This window comes from Salmo salar, chromosome ssa10 (assembly GCF_905237065.1).
Source record: "Salmo salar chromosome ssa10, Ssal_v3.1, whole genome shotgun sequence".
NCBI lineage: Eukaryota > Metazoa > Chordata > Actinopteri > Salmoniformes > Salmonidae > Salmo > Salmo salar.
The window spans coordinates 48713504-48725277 of record NC_059451.1 but is presented as its reverse complement, the minus strand read 5'-3'; the positions used below and the strand labels follow the sequence as shown (position 1 = coordinate 48725277).

General features: G+C 44.8%; 1 long non-coding RNA gene across 2 annotated transcripts; it reads left to right on the top strand.

Annotated features, from left to right (window-relative positions):
- The first annotated feature begins 4231 nt into the window (after positions 1–4231).
- LOC123724418 (uncharacterized) lies at positions 4232–9828 on the top strand. 2 transcript variants are annotated; one of them, XR_006756958.1, is made up of 5 exons: positions 4232–4345; positions 4530–4664; positions 4769–4850; positions 5321–5530; positions 6754–7864. It is a non-coding gene; the product is annotated as an uncharacterized lncRNA (long non-coding RNA). The 2 variants fall into 2 exon arrangements; XR_006756959.1 differs by lacking the exon at positions 6754–7864 and adding an exon at positions 9614–9828 and having other exon boundaries at positions 4321–4345.
- Positions 9829–11774: the final 1946 nt, after the last annotated feature.

The window sequence follows — 11774 nt, the reverse complement described above, 5'->3', positions numbered from 1 at the left end:
CATTTGTTGTGGAAGTAGCAGTCCTGGGAGTGCATTCTGACGAAGAACAGCAAAGGTAATCCAATTTTTCTTATACTAATTCTGAGTTTAGTGAGCTCCGAACTTGGCGGGTGTCAAATTAGCTAGCCGTGATGGCTGAGCTATGTACTCAGAATATTGCAAAATGTGCTTTCGCCGAAAAGCTATTTTAAAATCTGACATAGTGATTGCATAAAGGAGTTCTGTATCTATAATTCTTAAATAATTGTTATGTATTTTGTCAACATTTATCATGAGTAATTTAGTAAATTCACCGGAAGTTTTCGGTGGGAATCCAATTTCTGAACATCACACGTCATTGTAAAAAGCTGTTTTTTATATAAATATGAACTTGATTGAACAAAACATGCATGTATTGTATAACATAATGTCCTAGGAGTGTCATCTGATGAAGATCATCAAAGGTTAGTGCTGCATTTAGCTGTGTTTTGGGTTTTTGTGACATATATGCTTGCTTGAAAAATGGCTGTGTGGTTATTTGTGTCTATGTACTCTCCTAACATAATCTAATGTTTTGCTTTCGCTGTAAAGCCTTTTTGAAATCGGACAATGTGGTTAGATTAACGAGAGTATTATCTTTCAAATTGTGTAAAATAGTCGTATGTTTGAAATATTGAAATTATAGCATTTTTGAGGTATTTGTATTTCGCGCCACGCTCTTCCACTGGCTGTTGAATAGAGTGGGACGCTAACGTCCCACCTAGCACATAGAGGTTAATGATACAGTATTTATTGCAGTAAGAAGGACGAGTAAGTAGCATATCTTTGCATAGATTTGTCAAATCAAATTCTGAAAATATCAAGGGTGAGATAGAAGAAGCAATGGTCTGATTACAATTTCAGAGAATAAACAAAAGTTTTGTTTTTTTACAGAATATACACTGAACAAAAATATAAATGCTGCATGCAACAATTTCAAAGATTTCACTGCCCGGTGCTTGACGAACACTCACTCACTGTACCCCTGAAGGGCCCCCGTGTTGAGGATCAGCGTGACGGATGTGTTGTTACCTACTCTTACCACCGGAGGGCGGCCCGCCAGGAAGTTCAGGATCCAGTTGCAGAGGGAGGTGTTTAGTCCCAGGGTCCTTAGCTTAGTGAGGGTACTATGGTGTTGAACGCTGAGCTGTCCTCAATGAATAACATTCTCACATAGGTGTTCCTTTTATCCAGGTGGGAAAGGGCAGTGTGGAGTACAATAGAGATGAGTTCAGAGTGGGTCTAGGGTTTCTGGGACAAGGATGTTGATGTGAGCCATGACCAGCCTTTTTTATAAAAATTTTAAAAATGACCAGCCTTTCAAAGCATTTCATGGCAACAGACGTGAGTGCTACGGGTTGGTAGTCATTTAGGCAGATTACCTTAGTGTTCTTGGGCACTAAGGTACAGACTCAGACAGGGAGAGTTTGAAAATGTCAGTGAAGACACTTGGCAGTTGGTCAGCGCATGCTCGCAGTACACATCCTGATAATCCGTCTGGCCCAGTGGCCCTGTGAATGTTGACCTGTTTAAAGGTCTTATTCACATCAGCTGCAGAGAGAATGATCACACTGTTGTCTGGAACAGCTGATGCTCTCATGCATGTTTCAGTGTTACTTGCCTCGAAGCGAGCACAGACGTTATTTAGCTCATCTGGTAGGCTCATGTCACTGGGCAGCTCTCGGCTGTGTTTTCCTTTGTGGTCTGTAATAGTTTGAAAGGCCTGCCACATCCGACGAGCATCGATGCCGGTGTAGTATGATTCGATCTTAGTTCTGTATTGACGCTTTTCCTGTTTAGTGGTTCTTCGGAGGGCATAGCGGGATTTCTTGTAAGCATCCGGGTTAGAGTCCCACTCCTTGAAAGCAGCAGCTCTACCCTTTAGCTTAGTGTGAATGGATCATTTTATTTGTTGATGCTGCAGTGGAGAAATACTTTGCTGACCTGAATGCAAGCACATCTTACATCATTGGACTTTTAGTTGGACAGGTGAGACATTTAGGCCTACTGTACGTAAGGGGACGCAGTCTGTCTTTCTAATGTCAGGCTATCCCATGCAATATCATTTTATTTGTTCAACATTTGTTTTGCTACAGGGGAGTTTGTGGTGCATGCAGCGATGACCCCACTAAAGGAGGACAATCCTGGTGGCCTGATGAATGAGGATGACAAAGACTACATCCTAGATCACGCAGAACATGTGAGATTTAATGGAGAACATGCCTGAGAAATATGGAGGATTGTTTTTCTGAAACGATCTTCTGTTGTACTGTGGTGTTATAGTGTTATGATAATCAAGTGTCTATGGTTTGGTTAATGACTCCTGCATTTTTCCTTTTGTTAAAGCTGAACCGCATGGTTCCTGGAGGACTGTCTGTGATGGGCATGTTTGTGGTCTCCCCGTCCCATCAGACCAAAGAGAGCCATATGAACATGAGGCGGGTGAGGCAGGAATTTCTTCTTTGTCAAATTTCAAGCATTTGTTTTCCTTAATTTTCTTTCTTTCGATGTTTTTGGTTTGATTGTCTATCTGATGATTTATCCATTTGTCTGTATTCTGTCTGCATTTTCTCTGTTAGACTATCGTTGCTGTGGAAAATCGTGTATCTGAGGACAGGCTTTGGGGTTTGTCAGAGGAGGACACCAATGACAGAGTGATGCTTCATATCTGCTCCAACACCAACATGTATCCTCTTACCCAGACTCCACTGCTGATGACACACACACACGTCCACACACGTCCACACACGCAGACACACACGCAGACGCACACACACATCCACACATGCAGACACACACACACACCCATATGAAGACACACGCAGACACACACACGCAGACACAAACACACACCCATCCACACACACATCCACACACGCAGACACACACGCAGACACACACACTCATCCACACACGCAGACACACACACGCAGACACAAACACACACCCATCCACACATACATCGACACACGCAGACACACACGCAGACACACACACTCATCCACACACGCAGACACACACAAACATCCACACACGCAGACACACACACACTCACACACATGCAGACACACACGCAGACACACACAGACACACACACACATCCACACACGCAGACACACACACATCCACATCCACAGACACACACGCAGACACACACACGCAGACGCAGACACACATGCAGACGCATGCACACATCCACAGACAAACACACGCAGACACACACGCACGTAGACACATGCACATAACACAAAGACTAAAGAGAACACACTCTTTCTTAACAATTTCATCACAGAGTGACTTGCTGGATTATGAACATTAAAGAACCCAGTGTGAGTACGGAGTTGAACATTTTACTCATTCATTCATTTGCCTGTGTATTATCTTCTAACACCGCAATACACTGCAAATCAAATCAAATTGTATTTGTCACATGTGCCGAATACAGTGAAATGCTTACTTACAAGCCCTTAACCAACAATGCAGTTCAAGAAAATATGTATTTAATAAACTAAAGTAAAAAATAAAATAAAATAGTATTACAATATAATTACATAACATTAACAAGGCTATATACAGGGGATACCGGTAAGGTTAGTCGAGGTAATTTGTACATGTAGGTAGGGGTAAAGGGACTATGCATAGATAATAAACAGCGAGTAGTAACGTGGGGGGGTGGGGGGGTAGCGGGAGAGAAGGAGAGAAAATGCTGAATTCCGTTCCTGGTTAGTGTTGATAAACGTTGACTTACTGCGTCATGTCTTCCAGAAATCTTCTAAATCTGCGACATGGAGTTACCTGCAGTGGATGACAGCGTTCTGGCCTGTTGCAGTCTGCCCCATGGACATCGACCTCATGTTCCCTATCAAGGACAAGACCCGCCACGGTTTGATGCAGGCCATGAAGGTAACCTAGGGCCCCAGTCAAAAGTAGTGTACTATATAGGGAATGTGGTGCCATTTTGGACAGAGGCCTAGTTTAATGATTATTACTCTTACATGTTTATTACACATTCAGTCTTCCATCAGACAAGGCTTCTTCCACCACTACTTCTACTGACAAAGTGACAATACATGTTATCCATGTTAGGATGGGATGATGAGGTGGGCAAAGAAGACTGAGGCCAGTGTTTGTCTCCTCAACAACAAAAAGCTACCAGCTAAGACAAATTTGAACCCCCAACTAAGGCAAGTTTGGTGTGGTGTACAACTGAATATTGCAATGTTGTTGCTGACGATCCTTGTGAATGACAACTGGTTTTGTCCTGTATGTTCTTTAGAGGAACGATTCACAAAGGATAAAGATTCAAGGTCAGATCTTCATCCCAACGGTAAGTGGGAATATGAATATTGAGAAGCAAAAAAAATTACAGTAAAAATCGGATTGTTGCACTTTTCTTCCATTGTAATGGATCAGTGTAACGGGCTCAAATCTGCTCCATATAGAGGTTCAGATGAACCCAAGTTGCAAGCTCCTCTCTCTCTCTCTCTCTCTCTCTCTGGGTTGTCTTGTAGGCAGGGGGCAAGCTGGGGGAGAGGCCGTCCACTGCGTCAGTGCAGGTATGCAGCTGTATCCTGAGACTGAAGGGGAGTCTGGGGTGCAGAGCGTACATGAACCCTGCAAGGACCACTGCCAAGACCACCACCATGGTAGGCAACCGTGGGCACCAATAATACCGGCACCGGTATTTCAAACACTTGAGCTGCATCTCCATGATGATTTTTTGATGACCTTGAGTCCATGTCACTCACAGTACATCAAGAGGGACATCATCAGGAGTGTCTACAGCAGTGCCAAAAACTTCTTTCAACATCTGATAAATGATGAAAACTCAGGTAGGTTACAACTGATGAATAGTTAGTTACAAGTGCAGTAGGTCTTAAATGGCCTTGAAATTCAATAATGAGTCCACAGCTGTGCCACTAGATGGCGATGGTTAGGCACTGTAGTTTTCAAATGTACTGTACACTGAACCAGCATCATACATAACGATATGACAGAGGCTCTTGAATAATTGTGAAATATGTAAAAAACGATCTTTGACCTTCGTATATAAAACAGGTACGCATATATCTGTGTGCATGTGTGACCCTGCAGATATCCATGCCTATGTCTCTGTGTGTGTGTTTGTTTGCATGGTTGCGTACGTGTGTGTGTGTGTGTGTGTGTGTGTGTGTGTGTGTGTGTGTGTGTGTGTGTGTGTGTGTGTGTGTGTGTGTGTGTGTGTGTGTGTGTGTGTGTGTGTGTGTGTGTGTGTGTGTGTGTGTGTGTGTTTGCATGTGTCTATGTATGTGTGTCTCTATAGCGAAGGCATTCATGGGCTCCCAGGCCTTGGCCAAGCGGGTGTTCTTCCTGGTTCCCGACACTGGCATCTCTCTGTGTGACTAGACACTCTCCTCTGAGACTGAGGCAGCTGTCCAGGAGAGGGTGAGGGAGTGGGCAGGCTTCACCATCCCTGATGGGCAGCTCCATATCACCCAGCAGCTGGTACAGGGAAGGTTGGAGTGGCACCAAGGTAGGCTAGGTACTGGTTCAGCTCCGTCTATGCTGTCTGAAATGAAACCCAATTTCTCATAAAGTTGCCAAAAGATAATCTGCTGGTCAAATAGATATCTTGATGTTCCTTGAGTGTGATAAGATATACTTGGCTGCATTTTAGAAAGTGACTGTCAAATGTGACTTGATCACTATTCTAAGTAGGCCTACAGACAGGTCTGATAATGTCACAGCAGTAAATGTTGTTACCTCCTCGTACATCCTGTCATCTGTCATCAGCTTTATTCCTCTTCATGTCATGTTTTAAAATGCACGTAGGACAGGCCATCAGCAAATCGTTATATTCATAGATAATAGTTCTATTCTAGTTCTATTCTATTCTATTTACTTTTGCCACTACCTGTGTCTACCTGCTTTTATAAGGTTCCTCCCCAGTTTCAGTTTCTGTCCCACCCATAGCATACATCTCAATAAGATACCTGTGCCCTTTGTGACACGGTTACGGTGTGTGTTCAGATCTTGTTGTGACCTGTTTCATCTGTGTGGTTTACAGATGATTGAGCATCAATATGGATTTTTGTTATTTAATAAAAGACAAGCAGAAGAAAATAAATAGTTGAAGTCAATTGATCTCCCCCAGGCATCAGATATGTGTTACAATAAAGAAGGTGGTTCCTCGCAGCCTTTCTGCCTGTAGTTTAGTGAGGTGTACACTAACAGTAACCTCGCCCTCGCTCTGCTATGTTAAATTCTACCATTGAGTCATCCATCTCAGAGATGTCAATACTTGTTTGAAAAGGGAAATCCAGGGGTCAAGTGTAGGTTTAGACACTGGCCACACAGATCACATCCAGGGGTAGGAAGGTAGGAAGCAGGTAGGAAGCAGTTAGGAAGCAGATAGGAAGCAGATATGATGCAGGTTGGAAGCAAGTAGGATAGAGGTAGGACACATTTAAGAAGCAGGTATGAAGCATGTTGGAAGCATGTAGGCTGCAGGTAGGAGACAGGTAGGAAGCAGGTAGGAATCAGATATGATGTAGGTAGGAAGCAAGTAGTATATAAGTAGGACACATTTAGGAAGCAGGTATGATGCAGGTAGGAAGCAGGTAGGCTGCAGGTAGGGCACAGGTAGGGAACAGTTAGGAAGCTGGTAGGAATGCAGCAAACCCTCTCTCTCTCGCATTCCGTTTACTTTTCCCCTCTCCTCCATATTAGTCAGTACTCCTCTCCTCTGTATTGTAGGTGTGGCAGTGGCTTCAGGAGTCTCCCTAGTGGCCTGTCTCATCTATAGGCTCTTCCTAGAAGAGTGACGATGTGGCCCACGGAGTCAAGCGGTTCAATCCCAGGATCTGGCATGCAAAGGGCATCAGAACATCCCAGTGATTCCCGTAAATTAAAGGGGCCTGTGCAATGATATGGAAGTTAAGATGTGTTTTTTCCATTTCTATTAACACATTCCAGTAACAGATGACAGTGTGTCTAGGAATACACTTCATGGGTTCATTGTTAGAGGGGCCCATTCATATTTTCGGCGTGAGACGGCAAAGTCACGTGGAAGGAGCAATTTATTTTCACGTGAGATCAGAGCAGCTGCTATAGTTTTACACTCTAACGGGAGCATCATGCCCCAGACCGGGTCCTCAGCCCTGTGTCATGCCTCATGATGTGACATCATCAGAAATTTGCTTCCTGCAACACAAACTCAAAAAAGTTCTGGGACACTGTAAAGTCCTTGGAGAATAAGAGCACCTCCTCCCAGCTGCCCTCTGCACTGAGGATAGGAAACTCTGTCACCACCGATTAATCCACTATAATTGAGAATTTCAATAAGCATTTTTCTACAGCTGGCCATGTTTTCTACCTGGCTATCCCTAACCCGGTCAACAGCACTGCACCCCCACAGCAACTCGCCCAAGCCTTCCCCATTTCTCCTTCTCCCAAATCCAGTCAGCTGATGTTCTGAAAGAGCTGCAAAATCTAGACCCCTACAAATCAGCCGTGCTAGACAATCCGGACCCTTTCTTTCTAAAATGATCTGCCGAAATTGTTGCAATCCCTATTACTAGCCTGTTCAACCTCTCTTTCGTGTCGTCTGAGATTCCCAAAGATTGGAAAGCAGCTGCGGTCATCCCCCTCTTCAAAGGGTGGGACACTCTTGACCCAAACTGCTGCAGACCTAGAACTATCCTACCATGCCTCTCTAAAGTCTTCGAAAGCCAAGTCAACAAACAGATTACCGACCATTTCGAATCCCACCGCACCTTCTCTGCTATGCAATCTGGTTTCAGAGCTGGTCATGGGTGCACCTCAGCCACGCTCAAGGTCCTAAATGATATCTTAACCACCATCGATAAGAAACTATACTGTGCTGTCGTGTTCATTGACCTGGCCAAGGCTTTCGACTCTGTCAATCACTACATCCTCATCGGCAGACGCAACAGCCTTGGTTTCTCAAATGATTGCCTCGCCTGGTTCACCAACTACTTCTCTGATAGAGTTCAGTGTGTCAAATCAGAGGGCCTGTTGTCTGGGCCTCTGGCAGTCTCTATGGGGGTGCACAGGGTTCAATTCTTGGGGCGACTCTTTTCTCTGTATACATCAATGATGTCGCTCTTGCTGCTGGTGAGTTTCTGATCCACCTCTACGCAGACGACACCATTCTGTATACTTCTGGCCCTTCTTTGGACACTGTGTTAACTACCCTCCAGACGAGCTTCAATGCCATACAACTCTCCTTCCGTGGCCTCCAACTGCTCTTAAATACAAGTAAAACTAAATGCATGCTCTTCAACCGATCGCTGCCTGCACCTGCCCGCCCGTCCAGCATCAATACTCTGGACGGTTCTGACTTAGAATATGTGGACAACTACAAATACCTAGGTGTCTGGTTAGACTGTAAACTCTCCTTCCAGACTCACATCAAACATCTCCAATCCAAAGTTAAATCTAGAATTGGCTTCCTATTTCGCAACAAAGCATCCTTCACTCATTCTGTCAAACATACCCTCATAAAACTGACCATCCTACCGATCCTCGACTTCGGCGATGTCATTTACAAAATAGCCTCCAATACCCTACTCAATAAATTGGAGGCAGTCTATCACAGTGCCATCCGTTTTGTCACAAAAGCCCCGTATACTACCCACCACTGCGACCTGTACGCTGGCTCCAGGTCATCTACAAGACCCTGCTAGGTAAAGTTCCCCCTTATCTCACCATAGCAGCACCCACCTGTAGCACGCGCTCCAGCAGGTATATCTCTCTGGTCACCCTCAAAGCCAATTCCTCCTTCGGCCACCTCTCCTTCCAGTTCTCTGCTGCCAATGACTGGAACAAACTACAAAAATCTCTAAAACTGGAAACACTTATCTCCCTCACTAGCTTTAAGCACCAGCTGTCAGAGCAGCTCACAGATTACTGCACCTGTACATAGCCCATCTATAATTTATCCCAAACAACTACCTCTTTCCCTGCTGTATTTATTTATTTATTTATTTATTTTGCTCCAATGCACCCCGTTATTTCTATTTCTACTTTGCACTCTCTTCCACTGCAAATCTACCATTCCCATGTTTTACTTGCTATATTGCATTTACTTCGCCACCATGGCCTTTTTTGCCTTTACCTCCCTTTTCTCACATCATTTGCTCACTTTGTATATAGACTTATTTTTCTACTATATTATTGACTGTATGTTTGTTTTACTCCATGTGTAACTCTGTGTTGTTGTATGTGTCAAACTGCTTGCTTTATCTTGGCCAGGTCGCAATTGTAAATGAGAACTTGTTCTCAACTTGCCTACCTGGTTAAATAAAGGTGAAATAAAAATATTTAAAAAATCTTAGTGGGGTTTTGTGTGGGTCAACTAAAGTGTTGCAGCTGGTGCCATGAATCAAAGCTCCACAGCGCAAACTGAGAAACAACCTACCCAATAAACAGAGAGAGAGAGAGGGAAGGGGGCGCTTATTATAACTACTGTAGGTAAATATTTGTGTTAGCTAATCTCATTCTCGGAAGTCTCGGGTAATCAACAGCACCTCTTCAAACTCAGGAGGCTGAAGAAATTTGGCTTGTTAACTAAAACTCTCACAAACTTTTACAGATGCACAATTGAGAGCATCCTGTTGGGCTATATCACTGCCCGGTACAGCAATTGCACCGCCCACAACCGCAGGGCTCTCCTGAGGGTGGTGCGGTTTGCACAACGCATCACCGGGGGCAAACTACCTGCCCTCCAGGACACCTACAGCACCCAATGTCACAGGAAGGCCAAAAAGATCATCAAGGACAACAACCACCCGAGCCACTGCCTGTTCACCCCGCTACCATCCACAAGGCGAGGTCAGTACAGGTGCGTCAAAGCTGGGACCGAGAGACTGAAAAACAGCTTCTATCTCAAGGCCATCAGGCTGTTAAACAGCCATCACTATCACAGACAGGCTGCTGCCTACAGTACATACACATATTTGAAATCACTGGCCACTTTCGTAAATGGAACAATAGTCACTTTAATAATGTTTACATATCTTGCATTACTCATCTCATACGTATATACTGTATTCTATACTATCTATTGCATCTTAGCCTATGCGCTCTGACATTGCTCATCCATATATTTATATATTCTTATTCCATTCCTTTTCTTAGATTTGTGTGTATTAGGTATATGCTGTGGAATTGTTAGATATTACTTGTTAGATGTTGCTGCACTGTCAGAACTAGAAGCACAAGCATTTCACTATACTCACAATAACATCTGCTAACCATGTGTATGGGACCAATACATTTGATTTGATTTGATCTATAATGGGAATTCATGCATAGCCCAGTGTCTAAACAAAAATGTAGCAGTTGGTATAGCGCTACTGTGTTGACTTTATGGAACGTTATAGATCTTATTTTGTTTGTGGCTAATATCTGTCTCAGCCCTTCCATAAGGCACTTGATGTTTTCTCTCAACACTGCTACAGGCCACAGGCTTACACTGCACTCCTGAACCCTGACATCAACAACAACCACCTCAGATACACAACACTTACTGTAGGCTATTATACAGTATATATGACTTGCAGCTACAGTAAAATTCCATCTGTGGCACATCACATACCGAAACTCTGTGGTTACTGTGAGCATGGGGCAAGTGGTGACATGCCTGTCCAGACTCCAGACAGACACAGAGAGGATATTTTGGCTACTAGGCCCAGCCGCCACCCATGCGATGCAATGGTTGCCGCAGTGAGCAGAAGATGTTGTCAGTCTGGTGGGACTGTGTTGTTACATGCTTAAGAAACCACAGGCAGGAGAAGCACCAGGTTGCATGAAAGGAAAGCTCCATTGGGAGGTTTCAGTGTGGCGGTGATAGGGGTTAGACACACCACTGGTTGTGGAGACGTGAAAGACAGTCTCCCTTAAAGGTTACCCTGGTTACCCTGGTTACCCTGGGCCGTGTGTAGTCTGTAACAGGATCACCTGTATTTTAAACCTAAGAGGAAATGTGTCAGTTCACAATATTCTGCTGTTGGCCTGACGAACACTCACTCGCTGGCCGGTGCCTGACGAACACTCACTCACTGCCCGGTGCCTGACGACCACTCACTCACTGGCCGGTGCCAGACAAACACTCACTCACTGCCCAGTGCCTGACGAATACTCACTCACTGCCCGGTTCCTGACGAACACTCACTCGCTGGCCGGTGCCTGACAAACACTCACTCACTGGCCGGTCCCTGACGAACACTCACTCACTGCCCGGTGCCTGACGAACACTCACTCACTGGCCGGTGCCTGATGAACACTCACTCGCTGGCCGGTGCCTGACGAACACTCAGTCACTGCCCGGTGCCTGACGAACACTCACTCACTGCTCGGTGCCTGATGAATACTCACTCGCTGGCCGGTGCCTGACGAACACTCACTCACTGGCCGGTGCCTGACGAACACTCACTCACTGCCCGGTGCCTGACGAATACTCACTCACTGCCCGGTGCCTGACGAACACTCACTCACTGGCCGGTGCCTGAAGAACACTCACTCACTGCCCGGTGCCTGATGAATACTCACTCACTGCCCAGTGCCTGACGAACACTCACTCACTGGCCGCTGCCTTAGGTTAACACACGTCAACAATTACGGGTAATTAATGATACAGTAATTATTGCAGTAAGAAGGACGAGTAAGTAACATATCTTTGGATAGATTTGTCAAATCAAATTCTGAAAATATCAAGGGTGAGATAGATGAAGCAATAGTCTGTTTACAATTTC